Source organism: Lipotes vexillifer, unplaced genomic scaffold (genome assembly GCF_000442215.2).
Source record: "Lipotes vexillifer unplaced genomic scaffold, Lipotes_vexillifer_v1.1 scaffold969, whole genome shotgun sequence".
NCBI lineage: Eukaryota > Metazoa > Chordata > Mammalia > Artiodactyla > Lipotidae > Lipotes > Lipotes vexillifer.
In genome coordinates, this window is record NW_006774070.1 from 239,442 (window position 1) to 262,430 (window position 22,989).

Here is a 22,989-nt window from a genome sequence, read left to right on the forward strand (position 1 = left end):
GAAAGAGTGAAGGGAGTGACACTCGCAGAAAGGCAATCACGTTGAGGCCTTATGCCCCTTGGATCACTGAGCTGTTACGGGAAACACCTCTCCAACGTGTAGAGGCCTCAAACAAGAAGAGCCAGTTTTGCCCGAGTCTGGGTATCTGCTGAGCCTAGCTGGCCCAGGACCACCTAGCTTGTCTGTGTACAGTCAGCGAGCAGTCAACGTAGGGGTGGTTTGCTGGTTTGGCGGGGGCTGTCTCCTGAGCCTGGAGCCTCCGCTGTTGGTGATGGATTGATGTGGCTCTGGTCCATGCAGCTGAGCCTGTCCTTCCTCAGTGGAAGTCACAGGATACAGAGGGAGAATAGGCCGTCTCTTGAGGTCTACGTGCGGAAGTGGCACGAAGCCGCTTTTGTACATTCTCTTGGCCAGACCAAGTCGTAAGATCGGGCTGGATTTAAGGGATGGGAAAAAAGACTCCACATCTCAATGGGAGATGTCAAGTCACATGGAATGTCACATTGCAGGGGGCCAGGATACAGAGGCAGGCATGAGAATAATCACAGACATCTCTGCAGACAACCTACCTTGTTCCCACGATAGCATCAGATCCTTGAAGTCATCCTGTGAGCGAGGAGTTATTAATCCCATTTTTCAGATGAGGACACTGAGGCTGGGAGAATTTCCTTGGCTCGTTCTTCTGTTCCTTCCCCTTTGATGGGGCATCTGACTGGCACTGAGGATGTGGTTGTGACTCAGAGTCAGCCCTGCACCGGGGAAGCCAAAGGCGGGAGGCAGACATGGAAACAAATGAGGACGATATGGGACGATTCCTGCTAATGGGGCTCAGGGACCAGGGGAAATGAACATCAGCTGGGGTTGGGGGAGAGTCTGAGAAGTTTTCCCAGAGGAAATGTTAAGCTGAGATCAAAGGAGGAGGAGACTGAAGCTGGGCAAAGAGAGAGTAAAAAAGTGCTCCAGGCAGAGAGAATAAGAAGAGAAATCACGACAGTTCAGTGGACAGAAGCCAGATCACGTGGGCTTTCTAAGGCCACAGAAGAGCAGAGCCAGGATCCTAACCCAGGTTGAGCTGCTTTAAGTGTGGAACCCTCGGCACAGCCAGCAGTGGGTGGGTCAGCCTTTGTGGCAAACTGAGAAGGCCGGAAAACCAGAGAGAATATGAATGGTCAGGGAGTCTTCCTCTCCCATGCCTCCCTTTCCAGAGCTCAGAGGCCCTGTGAGAAGGTAGTGGCCTCCCACATGGGAGGACCGGATCCCCCATCATTGCTGGGAAATGCATCTACCCAGCGAGAACCAGGCACCTCTCCTTGGACTTTGCACAGAAGAGAAGCCGTCTCTTACTGAGTGACCCCACCGGGAATTGGGGCTATTTGTTACTTCATCCATTTTGACTGATACAACCCAGGCGCACTCTTTATCCAGCTCTTCACCCAACTAGTACTTATCAGGCTCCTCTGGGCGCCAGTCTCTGTACTGAGCACCAGACACAGTGGTGAATGAGATCAGCAGGAGGTCTCAGAAGCAGTTGGGAAAACAGCCAGAAGAAAGATTAAATAAACAAATAAAATTGTCAACTAGGCTGGAGATCGTTGTGAAGGAAATAGGGTGATAAGACATCAAATGCCAGATTTGGGGAGGCCGTGGGGGGCGTTGGGAAATGCCTGAGGAGCGGGGAGTGGCTGGGTGGGAGGAGCTTCCTACAGAGAGAACAGCAGGTGCAGCCCACTGTGCTGGCCCTGTGCCCCCAGCTTTATGCCAATTACTTCATTCCATTCTCACAACAACCTCAGGGGGCTGGGGACTGTTAGTGCCTGTTTTACAGGAGAGAGACTGTGGCCCCAGGGAGGTAGAGTGGAGGGGCTAAGTCACCCAGCCAGGAAGGGCCTGGCCAGGATCAACCCGCCATCATGGATCAGGGAGGGGTCAGGGCCAAGGAGAAAGACAGGCTTGGTGGCCTGGCTTGGCTGAGTGCCAGGGTCCTGTGAAATGGCCTGGGAGGCTCCTCTGACCCACAGAGATATGACCCCAAGGGCTGCAGAAGGCGTCTTTAGTGTCAGAAACACTAAAGGGTCATGGGAAGAGCATGGGGCTGGTATCTGACCTGGACCCTCCCAAGTTAGCTGTGTGCCCTTGAGCAATGCACATGACCTCTCTGAGCCTTGGTTTCCTCATGCCTATGGAGGAGCAGTACCAACCCAAGGGGCTGGGGCAAGGAGTGAGGGAGAGGAGGTGAGTTAGTGCCTTGGAACCCTTGGAGCCCCAGCTGTCTCTCTGCTGTTGACCTTCATCCCACAGATGGTTCCCAGGCTCTGTCAGTGCACAGACCCTGTGTCCTGGGCCCCACGTGCATCACCCTGATCCCCACAAGCCTAGGACACAGGAGGATTGCCCATTAGATGAATACCATGGAAGCAGAGACCCTGTCTGTCCCCACTACTCTGTCCCTGCACCTAGGACACTGCCTGGCACACTCCAGGCATCTAATTAATACTTGGTGAATGAATGAAATATTCCTGCTTTATAGACAAGGAAGCTGAAAGCTGGCAGTCAGAGCAGCCAAGATTAATCCAGGTATGGAGAGCTCCAAATCCACCAGGATGCCTCAGCAAGGGACCCTCTTGTTGCCCTTGGGTGTGACATGCTGGGGAAAAAGCTGGGAGGCGGCTCCTGGGACAACCAGGCCAGCCCTGGCTCAGCCCTCACACTTAGATGGGCAGGGTGGGCCTCGAGGGGAGGAGGTCTCAGGAGATCACGGCCTTGTGCACAGGGCTGTGAGGAGGCCGCGGCAGGGGTCCCTCTGCTTCCTGGGGCATCAGCCCAAACCCATTGCCTCTGCGAAATGGGACCAAACACTGGAACCCAGCCTCTTGTCAAGGCCTCTGCTCTTTTGCAGGCCGAGGGACTGGGATTACCTCTGCCTCTGACATCGTGGATGTAGCCAGCTTGGCGTGAAATGATCCTCATAAAACATGTTTCACTGCAGAAAGCTCTTCTGAGATGCAAACTCTGACCGGTTCTCATATCCACCTGAGGCACAGAGCAATTTGTACTTGATTAAGCAAAATGTTACAGGTCAAAGTGTGACCATTTTAAATATTTCATCTTTTCTCCTTTTCTCACTTCTCACAACCCATTAATTTCCAATTTTCTCCTCTGCCTCCCGTCCTCACCCTGTGCTTATCCCACAAGTCCCTTTGTGTCTTCTTCCCTCCCCCTTTCCTCCCTCCCCCCTCCCTCCTTCCCTCCCTCCCTCCCTCCTTTCCTTCCTTCCTTCCTTCCTTCCTTCCTTCCTTCCTTCCTTCCTTCCTTCCAGTACTGCCATCCTGCTGTGTGTCCTGCAGCAGCATCACAGGACATTAAGATTTGACACTCCTCCCCTGTCCCCCTCCTGGGTCTCTCTTCCTAGGAGGGACTGCTGAGAGCCTGGCTCATAAATCAGCAGTGACAGACCAAGGATGCTCCCAGGGTGCTGTGGAAGCACAAAGGAGAGGAGACTCATCCTGGGGACCAGGGGGGCTTCCTGGAGGAAAACACACCTGAGATGAGTGTTAAGGCATGAATCAGATCAGTGTGACCACGGGAAGAAAGTAGACAGAGGCCAGGGCAGAGCATGTCCAGGGACTTATTTCAAGATTGTATTTGTTAAATGGATGAGTGAGTGGATGAATAAAGTTAACCCAAACTCTCCTTTATGGCATCACCACTTAAAACACTCCAAATGCCTCTACTGTTCTTAGGATAAAGACTCAGATCCTTAATGTGGAATTTGAGGCCACACACGGTCTGGTCTGTGCCTCCTTCTCCAGCCTCCCTCCCCCGCCAACTCCCTGTCCTTCAACCATGTAGGTCTTAGAGCTCTTTCTGGTCCCTGAGAGCCCTCCAGCCACAGTGCCTTTACACGTGCTGTTCCTGTGACAGGTAATTCCTGTTCATTCCTCAGACGCCAGCTCAGGCATCTTGTCCTCACAAAAGCATTTTCCAGTCTCCCTTGACCCTCCAGCCTAGTTGTATGCTCTCAAAGCCCCCCAAGAGCCTCTCCTTTGTAGCCCCATCACTATACCTTTAATTGTGTGATTATAGATTAATGTCTGTCTCCGCCTCTAGACTGTGAGCTCCAGGGGGCAGGTACCATGCGGTTTTGCTTACTGACAATTCCCCTAATTCACTGGCTGTCACCTAACAGGTGCTCAACACATGTGTTGCATAAGTAAAGGAATATTGTCACTGCTGGGTTTCCTCCTATTGGCGCTTGTACCAAGACAGGCTGTCCACCAAGGGCTGGAATCTGTCTCACTTGTCCCCATAGCCTGGTATCTTCAGTGCCTGCACATAATTGGCATCAATAAACATCTGTCGAAGGAACGGAGGGAGGGTGGGCAGAAGGGAGAGGGGACTTGAGATTTAAAAGAATCGTTGACTCAGTGTCCAGGGTCTGGTCTGGAAAGCTGGCCTGTGAAAAGAGCTGATATGTCTCCCCCGCCCTGAAACACAGGCATATGGCTTCTCTACCTGCATGCAGAGAATACCCCACAAAGCTGAGCTGATGTGTATTTTCAGGCCGTGTGTGTGGCGTTTTGTTTCTGTGGGCTCACGATGGGGAAATGGGCTCTCAACGTGTGCCTCGGGGGCAGAAACTGGAAGGGGAACAATTGTGGACCTAATGGGGGGATTCTTACCTTCACAAGGTCTGTGGGCAGTGAAGTTCTCAGGCTTATAAGACACTTTTGGGGACTTGGGTCTGGTGTGGCTGCTTGGTTGATGGCATATGGTCTAAAGGCCTCATCAGAGCTCTTGTGAGACCGTTGTCATCTCAGAGCAGACGGGCAAGGACACTGTCATCCTCACTCCCATTCAGTAGCACCTGGGACAGAAACCAAGTGAAAGAATGTTCCCAGGAGCTCCTGTTCTGCCCTGCCCACCAACCCCTACCTGGGGGCCACCTCCATCTTGGCCTGGGATGCAGCTCCACCTGCTCTGGGGAGAGGTTCTGGGGCATCTGCTCAAGAAAGACCTTGTACCTTCTCACGGAGAATTCCAGACCCAGAGGCCTAGAGATCTGGGGGGAGCAAACTGGGGAGGCTTGTCCTCCCTCTCTGCATGATCTTCTTCTCCTCCAGTTTGTCCTTCAGGGCCCAGCTTGGGCTCCCCCTCCTCCAGGAAGCCCTCCTAGATGCCTCCAGCCCACGCTGGCCTCTTCCTTTCCTAAATCCTCTCCCGTGCTCTGCAGGGCAGGGTGGGGTGGAGCAAGGATCATGGGCCTCAGCGGCAGAATGCTGGGATTTTGACCTGCTCTGCCATCCGAGCTCTGTGATCTTGGGCAAATTATTTGACTTCTCTGGGACCCCATCTCCTCCATGTAAAATGGGGGCCGTAAGAACAGGGACGATTGCCTGCCATTCCCTCTTTGTTTCTAGGTCAGCCTCCTTCATGGGGTGATGAGATTCTTAAGGGTGGCGACTGTACATCCTGGGCCAAACTAATACGTTCTAATTCCAGAGAGCCGCCCACTTTCTCTTTCAATCTCACCCTTAGTAGTGCGCCAACAGTCGGTCTGAGATACCAGAAACGAAATGTGGTTTCAAAAAGATTAAAAATAGATCTCACTGGTGGTCCTTGGATTAATCAACCAAACCTCATGGGCACCCACTGTGTGCTGGGCCCTGGGCTTACTGCTTACAGAGCCTGGAAAAGCAGGTGGGCACATAGTAGGCTCACGATAATTCTTAGCTGTTATTCTGATGATGATTATGATGACGATTATGATGATGGTGGTGGTGGTGGTGGTGACAGTCCCCCTTCCCTGCTCCCTATTCCCATGTCCTCTCTCCTGTCATTAGGGGTTAGCCCCCTCCTGGCTGGCCCATCTCCCCCAAGGCTCTGTCATGCAGGAGGGGCTTCTCTCCTTCTTGCTGGCTTAGTTAATCCTAAAACCCGCATCTCCTAAGAGGGCACCTGTGTTTGGCTCCAGGATTCATGCTGCTCTGCTCACACTGGGAACCAGCGATCCCCGCAGCCAGGCCAGTGCTGACCAGTACGAGGCTGTGTTTCTGATTCTGGTCCTGGTGTTCTCAGTTCATAATCAGGCCAATGTCTGTTCTCCTTTCTCACCTCCTGCAGAGAGACTGTCAGGCTAGAACATGTGCCATTTTCTCATGAAGATCTGAGCAAGGTCTCCCTGCTCAGAATCACCGATTGTTGGGCCAGCAGAGGAGGGAGGAACCGAGAGGTCACTCAGTCCAAGCCTTCCTGGTACAGTTGGGGAAACTGAGACCTAGAGTGGGGAACGTGACCTGCCCAGGGTCACCGACAGAACAGGGCCCAGGACCTGCTCTCCTGACCCGTGGCTGAGGCTCTTTCAGCTCTGCCTCTGCCACATGGATCTCAGGCTTGGGGCTGGCAGGGCCAGAACCCTAAGCCCGGCACAGATGAGAGAGGGACAGATCTGGGCAAGAGACGTGGACCTGCGTGGAGGGGGTGATATTAAACCCATGGAATAAATGCCTCACACTGGGTGCCTCAGGTTCTGGAGGGAACAGTGGCTGAGGGTCCCACAGACCTGACTGAGCCAGTGCACAGACCTGAACCTGATGGCAGGGCAGCCTGGGATGAAATTGTCACAGGCTTTCGGTGAAATGAGAAAAATCAGGTGAAAGTAGTCTGTGGGTATAAGGTTGGCAATTATTCTTTTTGGAAAGGCCTGTCTTTTACTATGAAACTGTGTCATTCTTACTTTTTTGAGAGAAGGAGAAAACTTTCTTTTATTAAAGAATTGTGAGCATCTTTAGTTGCTTGTTTTGAAATGTCTTTGCCACCTGCAGGACACCTCCAAGATTTCAGCCCATAAATGTGTGTGATTATAATGTTCTTCCAACTTATTTGACCATGTAATAAACCTTTGTTTCTGGAGCACCAGTTATCACTAGCCAGAACTAGTGTTACCCTGAACCCAGCTTGGGATCTGTTTAAATGTTAAGACATCTAAACTGCGGTGTGATTGAGTAGTGATCTCCCACGGCATTGGCTGGGCACAGTCTTAGGAGGTGCAGTGTGTTTCCTCTACCCCCTGCCCTCATGATAATAAATCATCCTGCCGGTGCCCATGCTGTTGGGGTCCTGCTCTCCTGATCTCTAACCGTCTGATGCCCTATCATGATAGGGCATCCCCGAGGCGCTTACCAATGCCAAGAGCAAAGCCACATCCCAGGAGATCCAGGGTTCCTGGGTTTGCCCCACGTAATTTGGACTGTCTCTACTGTGTGAGGACTACATCTCATGCATATGTGGCAAGGTAGGTCCTGGGAACAGGGGCTGGTTTCCAGAACTTCTGGAACCTGTGACTCTGGTTTGTCTGGAGCCCCTACCTGCATGTGGGACAGAGGGGACCTCTGAGTCCTGGGCCTTGTGGCAGGTTTACTGATCATGCCATCACCAGGCAGGCTGAGCCAACCCCCATTGTTTCCAACAAGAATTGTCCAAACTCCTCCCAAGATCTTGTCTTTTGTCATCTCCCCTCAGTAGCCGCCCCTGTCCTTGCGATGCAGAGCAGGCACCTGACTGGAGCCATCAAGGCCCTGTGTGGCTGGGGCCCATCTCTCTAGCTTCATCCTGGCCTGGTCCCCCTTGGTCACCACCCCGCAGCAACTCTGGTCTGCAGGCTCTTCCCTGTTCCCACTGTGCTCGGTCTCCCCTCCTGGTCTCTGCACACGCTGGTCCCCCTGCCTAATGTTCTTCCTTGCTCTCTCCACCCTCACACTTTAGCTAAATCTCGCTCACCCTCCAGTTCTCCCCATCAAATCAGCTTCTCTGAGACCCTTTCCTGGGCCACTCACTGGCCCCAGTCCCTTGCCATTTCCTTTCCCGGCAATCTGCCCCTCTCTTAACACGCTAACCACTAGCGTTGGTAAATAACGAAGCCTGTAATCGTCTGCGGGAGGCGGGTGGCAGGGGTACTCCCTGGGAGCTTGAGGAAGGGTGTAAGCCTCCCCACTGTGCCCTAACCGTCCAGAAAGTCATCAGCTTCATTGCTGTGGCCCTGCAGGAATTGGAGGGTTCTGGGGACAGGACCTGAGGTTTGGATAACTTGGGGCAGAAAAAAGACCAGTGGCTGCAGGTGACCAGACAGGAGCAAGAGGGTTTTCAGGATCAAAGTGAGAGCTGGGTTTAGGAGCAGTGGGTGCTTGGAGGATGGACCTCCCACAGCTCAGGGTCTGGGTTGGGGCTCCATTATGGGCACATTAAAGGTTGGGTCTCCCCCAAAGCCTGGGGTCTGGGGGCAGGGGAATTATGCCCAGTGTGCACGCACAAGCTGCTCCCTTCTCCCTGCCCCTCCCTCCCTCCCTCGGCAGCCTTGTCCAGAAGAGCAGGAGTCAATTCTCCCTGCTCTGAATCCACCTATAGCCCCACTGAGATATTCACTCAGTGATGGAAGCACTCGTGTTCATCAGAAACTTGGAAGTTGAAGCTGATGCTTCCATTCCACTCTTCCAGGGCCTCAGGAAGCCTGGCAAGGTGGGACTCAGCTGCTAGATGAGCCCAGGCTCATTCCAGGAGGGGGTGACAGAGTGACACAAACACAACACCGTGGAGCTGTGATTGTATGTGCCCGCCAATCCTCAGTCACCCTGAGAAAGTGGACATTCAGAGATGGAGCTAACACAGGCCGGGGCCTAATCCTTTCTCTGCCTTAACTTCTTAATCCACAGCAGGATCCTAAAAGGCATGGCTATCTGTCATGATGCCCATGTTGCATATGAGGAAACTGAGGTAAAGAGAGGCTGAGGGACTTACCCAAGGTCATTCAGCAAGTGAGGGGCAGAAACGGAGCTTGAACCCGGGCGTGTCTGACCCAAGCCTTTGCTTGTGGTCACCCACTCAGCCGAGGAGCACACTGCCCTAGGGTGGGGGGACGAGGCTCACCTGTCTCTAGGGTCCAACCCCTTTCTTTCCCCTCCACCTTGCTCTTTTCTACCTTTCTCTCCTCAGCCCTGCCTGGCTCTTCCATCTGACTGTCTTCCAGGCCAGGCCACAGCCTCTCCTGTCTCTGAGTCTCTGTGAATGTAGGACAGGGGCCACCAGGAGGTTTGCAGGTCTGCAGGGCTGTCCTCTGCATCCAAGCAGCCCCGTTATTGTTCCTGGAAGGGACTAGATCAGGGGTGCAGGCCCATGATGAACTTCCTTCCTGCAGCCAGGCAGCCTGGCCTCTGGCCCTTGCCAAACGCCTGGGTCTCTGTTCCTGATTCCTTGGGGTCTGCTGACAGGGCAGCAGTTCAGAGTCCCAGAGAGGTCTGGGGGTGAGAGGGGGGAAAGGGAAGACCCAGGGCAGAGAACTGCCTCATCTTGATGGGAACTGGCCAAAGGAGAAGGAAGAGAGAGTGAGAGAACCAGCATGTGCAAAGGCCCAGAGCCTTAGAAGAGCATAGTTTAAGGAAGTTCTGGAAATGAGACAGGATGGCCAGATCCAAGGGTGGGTGTGTGGAGGAAGATGGGGATGTAGGGGGCGGGATGCAGCATGAAGGGTCTTGAAGGCCAGGGTAAGGCCACCCATCTGGGGAGACAGGGAGCCACGGCAGGTTTCTGGCCAGTTTGCCACATGAGGAGGAGGGTGAATCAGAGCCTGCGAGAAGCTGGGGCTGCGGTGCAGGGGAGGGAGGACGGCGGCCTGAACCCGGGCAGGATAGACCTCGTGAGAGCGTTTGAGGGACAACGGCCGCAGTGTCCGTGTGGCTGTGGCTGGTGCTTCCTTTACAGAGTTTTCCCCGTTCCAGGCTCACCTCATCGGGGCCGTGGAACCTTGGCCTGAGTCCAACTCACCCCTCACTGCGGCCAATTAATTCCAACCTGTAAATTTTTAATGGTTTGCTAATCGATACGAGCTGGGCCGCCAGCCACCAGTGAGTCCCTAAGGTGAGGGTAAAGGAATTGACAGGCCGCCTGCCAGGTTTGTGTATTAATATGTTCCACGTGTATTGCCTGTTGTTTTGAGTTAATCACTTGGTGCCTAAACATATCCTCAGTAAATCTCAGGTAAGGCTCTAGTGATCTGTTCATAGTTAATTAACGTGACTAAGCAACAGTGCTGTGGTTTGTGACAGAAGGAGGCGTCTCAGGGCTGCGGGAAGGAGGGACAGACGTGGGTGAGAGGAGGGGGCACTGTACAGCCCCCAGAGGGAACCGCTGCTCCATCACCCCACAGGGGGATCCTGGCAGCCTGGAAGGGGCTCAGAGTTCCCGGAATACTACCTGCTACCGGGGCCTGTGGCCTCAGAAAATGACAAACCTGGTGGGTAGGAGGTTTTCTAAAATGGGGCAATAATACCAACACCGTGGGGTTGGTTTTCCCTCCCAGAATGTGAGCCTTAGGACAGGGGCCAGGCTCGGTGGATGTTGCTGGAAGGAAGGGACAAGCGAACAGAGGGGGTGGCAGGTCCTGAGGACTGAAGCCTGCCCCGCAGCGCACTCTGTGCCATCCAGGAGGCTGCAGAGGGTGCAGGGAAGGGGTGGGGGGCTGTCCGCAGAGCACGGGGCCTGCCCGGGCTTTGATGCATGGGTAGGAGTTTCCTGGATAAACAAGGGGGAAGGGTGTTCCAGGGAGAGGGCGCAGCATGAGCAAAGGCCTGGGGGCATCAACTGCATCTTGCTGTTACCCAGCTACAGCCTGAGCATCCATCACAGCAGAACGAGGGCCAGGCCCTCGGGTGCCAGGGCTGAAATTTGGCCAGTGTCTGGGCACCCAGCTAGGAGGGTTGCTGGGAAAACTTAAATATTTCTACACCTGTTCACAGATTTTTAGAGCAACAGCCTGATGCTGAGCAAGTTACTTAACCTCCCTGTGCCTCAGTTTCCTCATCTGTGAAGTGGGGATAATGACAGCACCCGCCCCCTCACCAGGCTGGGGTGGGGATTAAACTATGTGAAGCCCTTTAAGCAGTACCTGGCCCCCAGCATGCATTATGAGACTGTCTCTGGGATTGATGCTCTATTTCTAATTCTTAGAACCAGCAGGTGGGTGGGGTCGTTGAGACCCTTGGTCCCCTTGAAGAAACTGAATCCCAAGGGGCTTGAAGAGATCACAGGGCTGAGCTGGTGAGCGCTGCCCCATCTGCCTGACTTTGGAGCCCATCTGGGGCCCAGCACAGTGTCTGACCCATGGCGGGGGCTGCCTTGCCCTCACCCCCCCGCTGGGGAGGCTCCGTTGGCACCAGCCCCGGGTGAGCCTGACCCAGGGGTTCACGTGGAGACCCCCAGATGCTTGCGGAGAAGGGTCCCATCTGCGTACCCAGCCCAGACCCGCTGGGGCTGCCCCCCCTCTTGCCTCGTCCCACCTCGGTCTCAAGCCTCTGCACACAAAGGTCCCCCTCAGTCCCTTCCTGGGGAGACAGGGCCTTCGTCCCTCTGCTGGGCTCGCTGCAACCCAGTCACCAGCCCTGCCTTGCAGTGAGTGCAGGAATGGCACCCTGTGTTAAAATCCGTGTCTGGACGAGCCCCTGGCTGGAGGAATTAACTCATGTACACACAGAAAATCTCCACAGACTTGTCTTCTAATATTTATTCTGGAAACTGGAACATGCAGATAAGGCAGCCATCTGACGTTGGAACTGCAGAATAAATTTGCATTCTCCACGCCACAAAGAGCTGCATATACATCCACTTTGTGAGCCAGGGGAAAGCTCATGCCCACTGGATAAAAGATCCTGGCAGGTGCTTCTCTAGTGCAAAGGCCCCTCCACTGGAATCCCAGACTCTAAGGAACTGACTGACAGTCCTCAAATCCCAGAGTCTTCAATTCCCAGATCTTTACTTAATAGAATCTTAAGTATGAAAGTTTGAGTCAGAATCCCGGATCCTAGATTCTCAAATCTTAAACTTTTTACTTTAATAGGCTCTTAAAACTAGAAAATAATGGGTCAGAATCATAGAATCTGAAACTCATGTCAGATCACAGAATTTTAGGATTTCCAGGACCGCAATCAGCACCTTGCTCAGATACCCAGCTCACAGGCAAGCTTGCTCCACGAGGTTCCAGTAAGTGGCCTCCTGGCCTCAGATCTTGTTCCAGTGTCACCTCCCCCAGGAAGCCCTCCATGACCAGATCAGAGCTCTTATTACAGGCTCTCATGGCTCCATCTGCGCTGCCTTGTTAGTCCTGCCACAGGTGCCATTTTACATTTATTTTCATGATTATATCATTGAGTTTGTCTCTCCCCATTTCCCAGCCTGTGAGCCCCGTGGGGGTGGGTCTGGTGTGCTTTGCTCATCGCTGACTCCTAGCACAGAGCTTGGTGCATGGACGCTCAATCAATATCTGTCTAATGAATGACCAAATTCATGAATGATTTGAATGGATGGATGGATGGTTGCCAAAGTCTATGCTCTTCCCACAAGTACACACAGAACTGTGTCCCAACCCCCAACACACACACATTTGCAGCATACCTGCCCCAAAAGGCTGGCCAGGAGGCCTGTGCTGTGTGGTCTCAGGCAGGCTACTGAGCGTCTCTGACCCTCGGTTTCCTCCTGTAAAACTGGAACATGACGCTCCCTTGGAAGATTGTTGTGAGGTTTGGAAGTGGTGATGTAAGTTGAGGGCCCGGTGTGGAACTGGCATAGAGTGGGCACTAAATACGCCAGTCTGTTTCATTTGGAGAAAGGACGTCTGCTCTCTCTTTGAGCTCAAACTTTTCTGGCTTCTAAACATGCAGTCGGACAGGAAGAGCAGTGAGTCCAGAAGCCGGAGGAGCCCTCCACTGGACTATCCTCTGCCCCTGCCTCACTGTGCAGCTTGGGTGAGCCACACTGCACCTCCCTGACCCTCTGTCTCCTCTTCTATAAGACAGAGAAAATTATACTTGCCCCTCAAGGAGAGCCGGGGGCCAGATTTAAATGATGCCTCGAAGTCCTTCCAGGACCCAGTGTGTGAAACGCATGAGAGCCTGAGAAGTAAGCCTGGAGAGGATCGTGTTCACGCTGTGTGAGAGGCCCAGATTGATATGCAGAGAAAGTGCCCTATTTGGAAGTAATCACTTCATTACTGAGCAAGTTTTCGTAAAATTGATTGCATTGCCTGCTCTCTGCATTTTTAATTGCAAAATCAATTAACTTTTTGGCAAAGGGGAGGAAGACAGAGCTCAGATTGGCTTTGCAAACTCCGCCTTTTACGGTGGCCGCAGCAGGAAGCCAAGCACATGGCCAAGGAGGAGCTGGGAGGCCTCCCCATCCACAGGGCGAGAAGATGCTCTGACATTCAGGGAGCCTGGGGTTGGGCAGACCCCTCAGAGCTGGCAGGGGGACCCTGGGGGGAGCCTCCTCCTGAACAGCCATGGACCAGCCAAAGGAGCAGACGGTCCCCAGTGGTGACCAGAAGTGGCCCAACATCAACTCCTTCTCCCCCCGGGACCCCTGGCTCTTTCCTCATCTGACTGTGTATATTTCTTTGAACAAATTCAGCTCCATGGAGGCATATCTGTCTTGTTCACTGCTGTCTCCCTGGGCTGGATCCTGGCAGGTAATCTGCATCAATATGTGTGACAGATGAATGAAGGGGTGAAGGAAGGAATTTCAGCTCACTGGAAGGAGGAACTTCTGTAAGTCAAGCTGCTCTTGGTGGGGGGCAGCCTTGGGAGGAGGGGAATTTGCTCTGTGATTGGGGGTGTTTGTTTTTTTTTTTGCGGTACGCGGGTCTCTCACTGCCGCGGCCTCTCCCGTTGCGGAGCACAGGCTCCGGACGCGCAGGCTCAGCGGCCTTGGGGGTGTTTTGAAGGAAGCTGGGAGACCCACTGAAGGAGATTAGATGGAAGAGACTCAGGCATTGACCTGGGGGGTCATGATTGTACTGAGGACCCCGGGCCTCCCCACCTGTGACCCTGCTCCTTCTCCTTCAGCCAGAGATTCTGGACACCTCACTCTGTCTGAGGAGGCAGTGATTTTCTATTAGTTGAACCTGAGTTCAAGGCCACCTGCCACCACCAACTAGCTGGAAACTCCGGGAGCAAATAGCTTGCCTCTCTGTCTCAGCTGTGTCATCTGTAAAATGAGACTAATAATTCCTTCAGCCTCTATGGGCTGTGGAGAAGGTACAGGAAAAAAGTGCTTTGTAAAGGATCACACACACACATACACACAGTTAAGTAAATTCTCCCAGCATCCTCCTGTGCCCCCTTGAATGCGTGTGTTATGGGCTGCCTCAGATTCTGCTGGGAAAGAGCCTGGGCAGCCAGACTCTGATGGCCAAAGCACAGCACGGCCCGCATCAAAGCCTCCTGCCCAAGTCACCCAGGAGCAGGGAGTAGGAGGTAGAGGGGGATAGGAGGGGCGGGGGTGGGACAAAAGTTTCATTCCCTCCTCCTTCCCACAAGCCTCACTTGCCTGCTTGAACTGCTGCAACAGATTTCAGCTCAGAACACCTTGCTCCATCAGCACAAGCAGTGGATGAGAAGAGGCAGAGAGGATAAAGCCCAGGAAGCAGTTAGGGTCATGGGGACTCATCGTGGGTCATCACCGGTAAGTCAGCGAGCAGACAGAGGGAGAGTTTCCCCAAGAGTCTCTGGCTGGGCGGGGAGAGGGGAGGTGGGGTGAATCGGGGGAGGCCCTGCATTCGAGAATCCTTTGAGTAACAGTGCCTGCTGTTTGTTATTCTCAGGTGTTGGGTGAGATGTCAAGTGCTGCGGGCTGGTTTACCAGGCAGCCTCTCGGCCATCCATCCCTAGCTAAGCAGCTCCAGCTTTAGGGAGACACATGGATGAACTCCGAGGACTCTTAATGGGGCAGATCCAAGCAAGTGGAGTCACCGGGGCTTCCTGTAGGAGGGGAACACTTCATGGGACCCACCAATGCAGGTGGGGAGTCTTCTCCCCTCCCCAGACGGAGATGTGTGGAATCCCCAGGGGTCACGACAAGGGGTTTCTCAGGGAGGTAGTGACCTGTCCGTGCCTGCTCCCCTACCCAGCTCCCTCCCAGCAGCTTGCACTAGAGATAAGAGCACAGGTTACGGAGTTTGCAGACCTGGGCCCTAACTCCACCTCCACTATTTGCCGTGGACACTGAGACACTGCCTCAACCTTCTTATCTGCAAAACGGGGTTGTTGATGGTACCAACCTCATCTGCCACCACCACGTCCCTGTAAAGCTAGGTTCTCCTTTCCCAACCAGCCAAATAACCCTGAAACCTGAGGCTAAATGTCCTAGCCTCAGAGCTGCCCCAGCTCCCCCAGTTTAGCAAATATCCAGGGCTTGAGTCAGCCAGACGTGAGTTTAAATCCAGGCTCAGTGTCTTAGCTCCGTGACATTGGACATATCACTTAGCCTCTCTGTCCTCACTTTCCTCTCCATAAAACGAAGTGACTAGCACCGCCAGGCAGGGATGCTGGGAATAAAAGTGTGTGGTACAGTGGATACGCGGCCAATGCTGGACCGCAAGGAGGCAGCTCCTCCCCCACCTTCTCCATCACCTACTCCTTCCTCTTCGCCTTCTCTCCTCTCCCTCCCCCCGTTCCTCCTCTTCCCTCCCTCCTCCTCCCCAACCTCCTTATCTTTCACTCTGCACATATTGAATTTTATGTAATTGGGATCATACAATTTATTCAGCTATTCAGGTTTTTTTTTTTTATAAACTCACTATACATCATCAGCATTTTCCCACATCACTGAAAATTCCTCGAAAGCATGATGTTAATAGCTTCGCAATTTACCTCATTTAGATGCACCATAATTTACCCCACCATCCTCGCCTGCCAGACACTTTGGAGGATTTCAGCCTTTCCTCTTATGCACATCAGGCTTTGATGAACATTCTGGGACCCATGAGCCGAGTCCCTGACCGTATCCTCAGGACAGATCCCTGCTACAGAATCACGGCATCCAGAGCAGCCCTTTCTCAGACTCGGGGTTTTGCTCATCCAATCATCTTCCTGAAAGTTGTCTGATGGACACCCCCCGCCCCCAGCAACTCATGAGGCGTCCATCTCAGCACCCACAGCTCTGGCCTGTGGCACCTGCTTCCCAAGGTACACAATCATCGAATCACATTTCCGGGTGTCTGGAAGCCTGACAACAAGGACAGAGGGAGCCTGGGGAGGGCAGCTCGGGCAGGGAGTCAGAGGAGCTGGTTCTGCCCCACCTGCTCTCACCTGCTGGGTGCATGGCCTGGCCCCTTTCCTCCTCTGGGTCTCTGCCTATACTCACCTGTTGCAATAACTCCCCAGCTGTTCTCCCTCGCTCCAGCCCATCCAGTCAGTGCCCAGCACAGGAGTGCCCAGAACAGGGCCTGACACACAGTAGGTGTTCAGCAAATATGTGTTGAACCCTGAACTACCAGAATGTTCTTTAAATACACACACACACACACACACACACACACACACACACAGCCTCATCATTCCTCCTTCTCCTTTGCTCCAGCTCCCCATCACTTACATTTCTTTCTCCTCACTGCCTTGATCGACAAGACACTGCCTCAACCTTCTCATCTGTAAAATGGGATTGCTGGTGATACAACAGCATTTCGGTGAGGATAGTACAAGGTGGTAGTTAAGAAAGCCAGACCACTGGCTTTCAAAGTTACTCAATCTCTTTGTGCCTCAGTTTCCCGTCAGTGACGTTGGGATAGCCAAGCCCACCTGATAGAGTTACTGTAAGGATTAGCTAAAGTACCACAGGTCAGTGTCAGCACGGTACCTGCAGACAGAAGCACTGTGGGAGTGAGTGAGATGCTGCCTCCCATCTCCCGGTCACAGCCCTAAAGCCTACAGACACGGAGCAGGGACTTTGCTCACCCATGCATGGTCTCCTCTCCTCCTGGGAGGAAGGGGTCCGCCCTTCTGCCCCTTGGTGACTAGCTCTCTCTGGTGGGTGGGAAGCAGGTGACTTGCGACACCACCAGGCCAGAGCACTTCATTTCCAGCAGAGACCCTCTAGCTCTGCCTCCTTGCCCCAGGCATCACAGACCAGGTCTGTATTCTAATGGTGGAGCCACGGTGGCAGCCTGCATCATCGAATCTCTGCATGGAAGACGGCTGCCCTGGAGAGTCAGCCGGACCTACGATGACTTTGTTGTGTGAAGCCAGTGAGATTTGGGGTAGTTTCTGTAGCCAGGCCTCGCTTTTCCTGGCCACACACAGGAGCCCCAGTGGGATGTGAGTGTGGGATTGGCCCCTTGCAAGTGGTTCAAACTGGACAGCTCCTGTCCTGCCTGATGTGGCAGAAGCCACTTGATTGCAACCTCCCGCTGTAGGAAATAAGGACAAAAGAGCTTAGATGTTCTGATTTTTCCAGAGAAGTCAGGAATGAGGATTCTTATGTCAAATCTGATAGCTTTTAAGTGTTGGTAATTAAACCAAGGTTTGAAAAAATGCTGAGCCAAACAAATCCTGCTTGCAGACCAGCTATGCCCAGAGGCCCCTGTCATGACTCAGGCCTACGTGACTGAATCTAACTGTGGCCTGGCATTTAAAGGCAATCATGGTCTGGCCTCTCCCACAGTTTCCAGACCCCAAACCTGAGTTCTGGGCCCACTTAGCCACAGACAGGTCACCTACCTGGGCCTCTGTCCAAGCTGCTCCCCAGGACCAGTGTGGTACCATGGACAGGGCATGGCCTTTGATATCAAGTCTGTCTTGCAGCCCCAGATCACCACCCTGTGAGAGCTGACGACCTCTCTGAACATCAGTTTCTTCTTCTGTAAAATGAGGGTGAACATGCCCACCTTACCAGGAGCCCTAAGAGCAGTATAAAGGCTGTTTCACAAGGCCTGGCCTCTCCCCACGAAGAGGGAACTTTCCACAGCTGCTCACTGAAGCCTCAGCCTCCCTTTGCCTCTCTCTCTCTCTCTCTCTCTCTCTCTCTCTCTCTCTCTCTCTGTCTCTCAAGGATCAGACCTGCACAGTGGTCTTACGGCTGTGCCAGCCCCCAGCTCCCTCCCCATGGGCCCCTCACAGGGCTTCGCAGTAATGCATCTCTTGCACCTATAACCCCATCTCTGTGTATGCTTCTTGGAATATTCAGACTAACACAAGTTAGGGGTTTGAAGAAAGAGGGAAACAGGTGAGAAGGGCTTTGGGACTGGCTCACCGCCCCACGCAGGGTAAAGGACACCATACCAGTGGGAAGGCTGGGCACAGATAGTGTTTGGCTGAAAGTGGTACCTCAACTGTTAAAGATTTTATCTGCGGTTACCTGGGAAGATGCCCCAGGGGAGGAGCATCCTGCGGCAGGTGTGATGATGCAGGCGTTCAGAAGGTATCTGTGTATGGTGGGAGGTGGGGAGAAGGGGCAAAGGCCCATCTGCCAAGGCAACTCAGACATTTTTCAGGGTTTTGAGAACTGAGCTGATGAGTTGCATCCACACAAGCAGAGGGTATTGAGAGACTGGGGGCTCCTGACAAGTCCTCAAGTGCTCAGCCTGAGAGCCAAAGGGCCTGCCTGCCGCTGGCTCACAGAGGCCCTTATCTCCTGTAGCGGAAGAGTGGGCTTGGCTGAAAAGCAGACCACGGGTCTAATTGTCAACGTCACAGAGTTCTAGAGATGTTTAAATGCTGCTCAGCCTAGGCAGGTCTGTTATACAGAGGTCGGGGCCTTGATGGGAAAAGCCAGGAACTCTGAAACACGGGTCAAGGACATCTGAGGATGTTGACTCTGCAACCCTTCCCAAACCCTCAGGGCTTGCAGGGACAGCCCATCCCCCCTTTGCAAGGAAGAGCCACAAATTCTTCTGGCCCAAAAGACGCCGCACAGGCCTCACCCCTCAGGTAACAGGTGGCCCCTCAGAAACTGGCCCACCTCTTCTTCTGGCTGCCAGGCTGATAAGTAGGGTTTCAATCCCAGCAGAATCTAGCTGGGGAGATGCTGGGCCTGATGAAGGAGGAAGTAAACCATCCACCAAAAGAGTGGAAAGAAGGACCCGACTTGCAGTCACATCTCATACAGGGCAGTGGATGGAGGGTACGCTGATCAAGACAGCCAGGATATGCAGCGGAATGAACAGAATTCCTTGACTTGGGGACATCCGGGGGTACACAGGATTTAACAATCTAGCACAGACCCCCGTATGGCCTCAAAAAAGTGATGGCCAGTTCTCAACGATGTGAAGACACCTGAGTTGCCTTGGCAGGTGGCAGAGGAAGGAATAAAGACACTGGGCGGAGGGGCAGGCTGGCGTGGAGTGTGTCCCACCGTGGAGGATGTACCGTTCACAGGATCACCGGGAGGCTGGTGAGGGGGCCCCCGCGTCGCTGAGAAGTCCAGCGGTGGCTCACCTCTCCTCTGGGATTGAGGAGCCCCTGAAGCGACAGAGGCTGGCCAGAGGCACGTACTGCGGGAAGCAAGGAGGCGGCGCTTACCAAAGTGACCGTCAAGGTCAGAGGGACTCCAATGGGAGCTGTGGGTAGGTGTGGAGAGAGAGGCCAGCAGGCAGCCGCTTAACATTTATAACCAAACATAAGACAAGAATGGACGGCCACACCGTGCAATTCCCTCAGCCATATATAAGGAACAAACTTGATATTTGTAACAACTTGGGTGGGTTTCAAGGGCATTACGTCCAGTGACAAAAAAATAAGCCAATCCCCAAAGGGGCATGATTCCACTTACGTAACATTCTTAAAATGACAAAACTGTAGAATTGGAGAACAGATTAGCGGTTGCCAGGGGTTAGGAATAGCAGGAGAAGTGGAGGAGGGTAGGTGTGACTACAGAGCATAGCAGGAGGGGGATCCTGGGGGTGATGGAGTGACCCTGATCTTGATGGTAGTGTGGTTTCAAAATTCTCCAGATGTGATAAAATGGCATAGAACTATATATACAGATTGGACCAATGTCAGTTTCCTGATTTTGATATCGTACTATAGTTATGACGCTGTAACTCTTGGGGGAAACTAGTTGAAGAGAACATGGAACCTCCCTGAACTATTTCTTGCGACTTCATGTGAATCTATAATAAATCTATAAAAAGTTTAAAAAAAAACAAGAATGGAGAAGGTAGCTTAGAGCAGCCACCCCAATAAAACGTGACAATCATTTGCTCAGTTATCACACCTGAGCCAATTTTCAGATCTGGACCCCACTGATGGGAGAGGTGGCCAGGTGCCTGGGAAGAAAAGGATCCTTGAACATCACGGCAGGTGTGTACCGTCATGACTCTCCCCATCCTTCCCGAAAGGGACGGTAGCTATTTATTCAGGTGACTGTACACTGAGGAAAGGAAATAACCATTTTAAGGACTGTTGGGCATAAGGTCTGTGTTGACACTGGTGCCTGGCGACCCAGTGTCTCCGTGACCCCCTTGCTAGAGTGAGGGCCTGTGGGAACCAGGCGTTAAGTGGTGTTCTGGCTAAAGTCTGGCTCACGTTGGGCCCGCCCAGTGGCCCTTTCCCCAGACCCAGAGTGCATAATAAGAACTGATACACCTGAGAGTCGTGGTAACCCCACCTTTGGATATCCCTGGACTGTGGGGTAGAGCCAGCAGAGTGAAGGCCAAGTACAAATCTTTGAAACCATCTCTCACCCTCGTTGAGATTTACTACCAAAAACAATGTCACATCCGGGCCGGGGGGTGGAGCATGGTGAAGATGAGTGCCATCGTTAAAAATCAAGCATATACAGCATCCCTAGCGTGTCTCCATCTAGTCTGCAAGTGTGACCCCTGCAGAAACAGATGGATACTGGGAAATGGCCTCAGACTAGTCTCAACCAAGTAGCCCGGTTGATCGGAGGTGACGTGCTGGACGTGATATCATTGTTAGAACAGATTAAAGAGGCCTCAGGTGGATAGTATACGGCCTGGATTTAGAGGATGTGTTCCTTTCCATTCCTATTAGAAAAGAGGATAGAGAACAGCTCACAGCCACAGGACAGACATCAATATTTGTTTACAGCTCTGCTACTCTGGACGCTGCAACTTTGGAGGTCCTGGTCCCAAAAGAGATATGCTCTTGCCAGGACACACAGCAAGGGTTCCCTTGAATGGCAAGGTTCCAGCTGCTCTCAGGGCAATTTGGAGCCAACAGGCAAAGAGGAGGAGTCACCATAGCCACAGGGGAAGGTGGGGCAGGGGGAGGACATGTGGAACCCAGGTGACCCCTGGTAACCCCATAGTCACTGTGAATGGACATGTGTAGTCCTCCTGTCATAAGAAGGATTAGCAAGTGTTCAGTGATTCCTCCCCCTTATTCCCCAGGAATAAGGTTTGCTGTCCTACTAGGCATGAGGTGATAGCTGAGAGTTAGGGGACTTGAGGAAGCTTAGTGGAGGGCAGTGAGCAACAGTTACACCCTGAGATCAAATATATACATAGGAATTGGAGCTGCGCTTTGCATCAGAAATCTGAGTTTCCCTTCAGGAAGGAAGGTCCCTGGAAACCACAGAGGTGCTCTTTCCCAAACCTCCATGGAAGGCCATAGAGGTGCATGGCCTACTGGGTGGACAGTTGTGGCCTTGAAGAGGGACCTCTCAGGTCTCCAACTGCAGGAACATCAGTGACCAAGGGCCCATCTGCTGCCATCTGATGCCCACTGGAGAGAAAATGATTCCTGCAGCCCTTGAAGGCCCAGCTGGACAGGAGGGGCTGGGCCTTCTTGGTGAAGGAGAAAGAGCTGGGAGGAAAACAAAGTGACCACAAAATGCAGAGATGGGAATAGAATTCATCACAGTCTTGCTGAAAGCAAGGGCCATTTTCTCATCCAGTGACTTGCCCTGTGACCTTGTCCAAATTCCTGCCCCTTCAGGGACTCAGTTTCTCCATCGGTAAATTGGTTAATCTTCAGTTTAAAGATTTGGGGGGGGAATGTATCTGAAGTACACAGATCAGGACAATGAGACTCAAAAAGCCTCAGCAGTTATAATTGGGACTCTGGCCCAGTGTGGGCCTGGCTGAACCTGGGGGTGTCCGTCCCAGAAAGCCCACTCCCCAGCCAGCAGCGCCACTGCTCCCACTGCATCTCCCCCCTCAGGGCCTGGGGGCTGCAGTGGCTCCACCGCTCCCCCACCCCTCCTTTTTCTTCTCCCATTTAACAAACAGCTTCACTTAAAAAGCCATCTGGGAGGATGCATGGCGCAAAGGCACACTTTGTAGGATAAGTTTTCAGGGAGAAGGGCCAAGAAATTAAAGGCACAGCACTTCCGAGTCCAATCTTACTAGGCCGCATGCCTCTGACTGCTGGAGAATTGTGTTTCTGTATTATAATCCATCCCTCACCCCCAGGGCCCAGTGTTCTGTGCTCCGTCTTCACTTGTCTTTGAGACATCCTGCTCCCAATGTCTCTGGCTGATTCCCTCCCTCAGGATGAACGCCCCTCTCTCTATCGCCAGGGAGGGGCTGCAGCTGGGGCTTCCCTAACCCGACTCCCCCCTCCTGTGTGATCGTCATCCCACCTCAGGCAGCTGCTCCCCTCCCTACAGGAGTCCCAGGTGAAGGTTATGTTCTGTTGTTCTCTTCAGGAACAGCAGGAGAGATGTGTCCACAGTTGGGATGTTTGGGTAGCACTGGGGAGGAGTAATGAGCTCCCCGTCACTGGAGGTATGCACAGAGGAAGGGTGAACACTCAGCAGAGAGGTCTCTCAAGAGACAAACCAGCAGAGAGGCTGAGGCATGAGCTTCGGAGGCCAAGAGATATGGGCTGGGTCTTGATTGTGTCGATTACAAGGTGTCTGACCTTCAGCAATGACTTATGCTCATGGATCCTTTGTTTCTTCATCGGGAAAATCAGGCAAATAAGTTTCCACTTCCCAGAGTTGTCATGGGGACTAAATGACATAATGTATGCAAAGCACTGAGCACAGAGTGTGTATTATCATAACCAGCAGTGGGGTGGGGCCGGGGGAGGCTGGGATGAGACACCCTGGGAGAGCTAAGATTCAAAGTTGCTGTAGTTATAAAAACCCAAGACTGGGCTTCCCTGGTAGCGCAGTGGTTGAGAGTCCGCCTGCCGATGCAGGGGACACGGGTTCGTGCCCCGGTCCGGGAGGATCCCACATGCCGCGGAGCGGCTGGGCCCGTGAGCC